At 52.2% G+C, this 5137-nt stretch overlaps 1 pseudogene; it reads right to left on the bottom strand.

Moving 5' to 3' along the window:
- Positions 1-2568: 2568 nt before the first annotated feature.
- On the bottom strand, positions 2569-3250 carry LOC144239824 (small ribosomal subunit protein eS1 pseudogene; annotated as a pseudogene).
- Positions 3251-5137: the final 1887 nt, after the last annotated feature.

Consider the following 5137-nt stretch of genomic DNA (forward strand, 5'->3'; position numbering starts at 1 on the left):
GGTGACGGTGCTTGACTATGGAAAGAAATGTGTGGTCATTGATCTAGATGAAACCTTGGTGCACAGTTCATTTAAGGTAAATCGACGTAAAAAGCACACCGCAGCCTTTGTGATCCGGTCGCAGCTGTATGAGAAAAGGGACAATAGAAAAGATGGCATTTGGTGGCGTTGGTGTATGACGCCGCTGTTGGTGATGAAATCCGGCAACTCCGGGGAACATCCCTCAGGTAGTTAAACGTCACACACCTAGTTTGGGGGAAATGCTTTGCCGCCAGCGTCTGAGACGCGTTCGTAGGAGCTTTGAGTTGTCCAGCGCTCCAGCCCCTGCACAAGCACTTCTCGGGGGCGAAAGGCCGTCCGTGCACCCGGGGCCCGACCGTGTTCGTCAGGGTGTAGAGTGTGTGTGTGTTCTGGGAAGGGGCAGGGGGCACCGCTGAAACTCAAGCCGACCTGCTACCTTGGACGTGTTCCAGACCCGCTTCTGAAAGGCGTCCCAGTCTGAAGGCCTCCAGAGGCGGCATCTGAGCAGGTCCGGTCATTTATTTTGAGCTTTTTCATGACAGGAGGCGGCTGGGGTTTTGGTTTTGTTTCTTACAAGCTGCATCCACCTGCATGACTTCCCTCCCGAAGAGGGCAGGGCTGCAGCGATGTGTCCAGGAGCATCAGACAGTCTCCCTCCACCCCTCCCTGCCAGAACGACAACCAAAGTTACGAATTGCCAAAGGGCTTCTGTGAGGGAATGGCTGTGGCTACGCGACTAAGAAATGACTTCATGAACCATCTTTCCATTTTTTGAAATGAAACAGGTTTTTTAAAAGAGGCAAATGATGGGGCGCCTGGGCGGTTCAGTCAGCTCTGCGTCCGACTTCGGCTCAGGTCATCATCCCACGGCTTCTGGGCTCGAGCCCCGCGTCGGGCTCTGTGCTGACGTCTCAGAGGCTGGAGCTGCTTCAGATTCTGTGTCTCCCTCTCTCTCTGCCCCTCCTCGTACTCTGTCGCTCTCCTCTCTCTCTCTCTCTCTCTCTCAAAAATAAACATTTAAAAATTTTTTTTAAAAAGGAGGCAAATGGCGAGGGGCGCCTGGGTGGCTCAGTCAGTTAAGTGTACGACTCTTGGTCTCAGTTCATGTCTTGATCTCAGGGTTGTGAGTTCGGGCCCAGCGTAAAGCCCACTTGATAGATAGGTAGATGATAGATAGATCGATCGATCGATCGATCGGTCCTGATCCTATGAGGCAGATGATGAAGAGGTTTAGAAATAGGGGATCTGTGTGTTGGAGGGAAGAAGCAGGGTCTGGGTCCTCTTTTTCTCGGGGTATTTCTGGACATGAGCTGCTCCACTGTCACCGGCCAGTTAGGTCCCATACCTCCCTGTACCCGGAGCCCATGACACCCCTTGCTTTGCTGAGAGACACGAAGGCGCCGTCCATGATGGGGTGTGTCTCCCACAGGAACCAGTCACTCCTGGACTGTTGCACGGGAGTGGAAGAGCATCAGACTCACCGGAAGGACTTTCTGTTAGAAACGTCCCTCCTTCTCACAGACAGAAGCCTCTCTTGCTAGGACAAGACCAGGCAGTTGTCCGCCGGTCCTTCGGGAGAGTGGGGTCCAGCGGTGAGAAACGGCCTCGCTGGGGCCTGGAGGTGCCGCCGCAGACGCCAGCACCCCGAGGGCCCTCCCGGGATTGGTCCCCTGGCCGCCACGACCTACGTCCCAGCGCAGCCCTGAGCAGCCCTGGAAGCCTCTTCTCCCCTGTGGGCAGGTTGCTCAGGACTTTTCAAGTCCCTCTGGAGGAAAGCCCTTTGGAGCAGGGCTGCTTTGCCATTTCAGCCTAGAAGCTTCCTCCCGGGCTCTGGGAGTGTGGGCAGTGCTGGCCAGGCTGCCCGAGGTCATGGAGGGCTCCCGACTCCGAAGGCAGGGCCTGACAGCCCCAGATGTCCCCGAGGCCCCTGGTCCGAGAGCGTTCCATGCAGGCCGATGTGAACAGCACCGCTTCCTGTCTTCCCTCCCCGGCTCGCTGTGTTTGCAACTAGAATATCCTTCATTACATGTGTTTTTATTCAAATAGACTTAACGTACACGATTGCATTAGTTTCACGTACACAACACAGTGATTCAACAATTCTGTACATTTCTCAGTGCTCATCAGGATCATGTAGTCTTTTTTTTAATCACAAAATGTTTTACTTGTCACCATTAAATGTCTGAATTTTAAACAGATTCTTGCGCTGGTGGCTCTTACCCATCAGTTCATTCAGCGTTAGCACCAGACTCATCCCCAGTCATGCTTTGAGAACTGCCACCTTCACCTGAAGGTCCGCAAGCTTCCCAGCCCAAACGTGGGCTTCTTTAGCATTTGCACTTTTCCTTTTTTTTTTTTTTTTTAAATATTTTTATTTATTTCTAGGAGAGAGAGAGAGAGTGAGCAGGGGAGGGTCAGAGAGAGAGGGAGTCACAGACTGAAACAGGCTCCAGGCTCTGAGCTGGCAGTCAGCACAGAGCCCGACGCGGGGCTCAAACCCACGAACCGCGAGATCATGACCCAAGCGAAAGTCGGACGCTTAACCGACTAAGCCACCCAGGCGCCCCGCATTTGCACTTTTGTAACAAAGACATGGAGCAGGTGAGCAGGCCGACACACCTTTCCCCTGTCTCTTCTGATGCTCTCTGGGATCAATTTATTGATCACTTCTCTCAAGCCATTTGCACCTCTCGGGTCATGATTTCCATCACCGTCCTCTGAACTTGGTGGACCTGTTGGTGCTGACTGTAAGAGGTCTTTCGAGTCTGAGAGTTGCTTTATTTTGTTTATTTTTTTTTTTAATAGCAAAACCAGCACAAGGTAGACAAAGCGAGTGACCTTTGGTAGTCTTGACACCATCGTGACATCAGTCATGGTCTCTGCCATTTTCTGACCCTGGGGCACACTGTGTCCCAGGAAAGATCCATGCCTTAGAAGCAAGTCTGGCAGGTTTTGCCCTGAACATCCTCAGTAATGGGCTGGCGTTTTCTACACGCAGCTCCATCACTGTGCAGATCAGCAGGGCTCACGTCAGAAACGCGACGCTTGAGGCCATCGGATGCAGTTCTGCTTCCTGGAGCTCTCGTGGCTACAGCTTTTCCAGTATTTCTTATATTAAACATAGCTGGTGCTTTCACATCGTACCATCTTCCTTAGAAATTGGATCAACCACTTTCTTGGCCCCCCTTTAGCCGCCTTTCGTAAGGTGCTCGTTCTTGCCACCCGCCATGGCGCTGCTCAGGGAGCCAAAGCCAGATATGTGTGCTCTTAATCCCCTGTGTCTACCGCACCCATCCGTCCACCCACCTTCCCTCTGGCAACTGCCTTTACTGGACGGTTTTTAATGTTCTGGGCATTTCAGAGGCCTTTGAGAATCTGGAAGCCATGAACCTCTCTGCTTGAGAATGTACAGCTGTGTAACACAGGCTCTTCCACCCACGTTAAGAACCACGGCTCGGCATGGCCCCCTTTACACAGCACGTAAGAAGAAACTTGAGGCTCGGGCTTGCTCTGAGCCAGGGAAAGGTTTTTCTCTTTTACTCTGCTCTATGGAATATGATTTCACAGTCTAGTGACGCCTTGTCCGAGTTTCTTCCTTCGTGATTTTGTGTTTAGTTGTGGAATTATAAAATACGGAATTCGTCCTTGGCCTTCCAGCCACGGGAGCAACAAACCTAAGCCTAAGCTTCAGGTGCGCTACTGAGCACGTACGAATGGCTCTGTGATCTGTTGTTTCCTGCGTATTTTCTGTTCACTCAGCAAAGAACAGTGCATGTGGGCACAGCAATGGGCTCAATAAAAGCAGACTCCAGTTCAGATTCTGACCAGAGACTCTGCCCTGCACACCCCACCCCGCACCGCTGCCCAGTAGCCGCCAGCACGCGCTCTCTTCCTTCCGTCTCCCTCCAATCTCGTCCCAGGGCCTTGTGTTCTGATCCTGTTGGGCCCGTTCATTGGAGCAGTGTGGTTTGTGGATTCCACGTAGAACCGTATGTTTAGCCCAGCAGTGACTTCCACAAGGACCACCGGAATACTTTATTTGGGTTTTATGTATCATTAACATTGTAAAGAGTTATTTTAAATACGCTGAAGTTTGTGGGTGTGCGGGGCACTGTGTTGCTCCCCACCGCCCAGGGCGGGAGACGGTGCCGGGCCAGGCTGAGATCACTGCCGCGCGGGGCCAGATGGAGCCGCGGGCACCCGTCAGGCCCGTTGCTATAGCTGGGGATGGAGGAGACAGGAAGGTGCAGAGGGAAAGGAGACAAGGCCGCGGCCGTGGCCTCGGACTTCACCTCCCGCCCGTGGCCCTGCTTCGTGTCCATGTGCTCAGCATCCCCTGCCCCGCGGAGGGCAGCCTGTATCTGTGGGTCCAATACAAATCCATTTCCCCCAAGTAGCAAGGTGCTCTGGGACCCCTGGGCTCTCACCTCCTCCCCCTGGTGGCCAGCACGGGTTCTGCACCATCTGGCAGGGCTCTAGGCAAGAGCGGGCGCTTCTGAGGAGCCCCCTCCGCCCAGGCTGCCCTACCTTTGTTGTTTAGGCCACGGAGATAATAGAGACGTTGGATCAATATGCTGAAAGCGTAACAATGTTCAACACAGAAGAAAACTGCTTTCCTGCTTGTGCTTATTTTATGGAATCAAAGCATACTTCAACATCCTTCGCCTAAACTATTTCTTCCAGGGGCGCCTGGGTGGCCCAGTTGGTTAAGCGTCCAACTTCCACTCACATCATGACCTCATGGGGTCGTGGGTTCAAGCCCCACATCGGGCTCTGTGCTGACAGCTCAGGGCCTGGAGCTGCTTCCGATTCTGTCTCCCCCTGTCTCTGCCCCTCCCCTGCTCATGTTCCGTCTCTCCGTCTCCTTCTCCCTCTCTCTCTCTCTCTCTCAAAAGTAAAAGTAAATAAACAATAAAGAATATATTTAACTGTTTTTTCCAATAATAAAAGCATTGGTCCAAGAATAAATACTCTTACTAAAGTTTCCAACTTTATTTTGTTCTTTCAGGAATATTAATTATAATTTCTTTTCTCTCTAGCCCATTAGTAATGCCGATTTTATTGTTCCGGTTGAAATCGATGGAACTATACATCAGGTAAGAAATCAAAGCTAAAT

This window comes from Crocuta crocuta, unplaced genomic scaffold (assembly GCF_008692635.1).
Source record: "Crocuta crocuta isolate KB4526 unplaced genomic scaffold, BGI_CrCroc_1.0 scaffold541, whole genome shotgun sequence".
Taxonomy (NCBI): domain Eukaryota; kingdom Metazoa; phylum Chordata; class Mammalia; order Carnivora; family Hyaenidae; genus Crocuta; species Crocuta crocuta.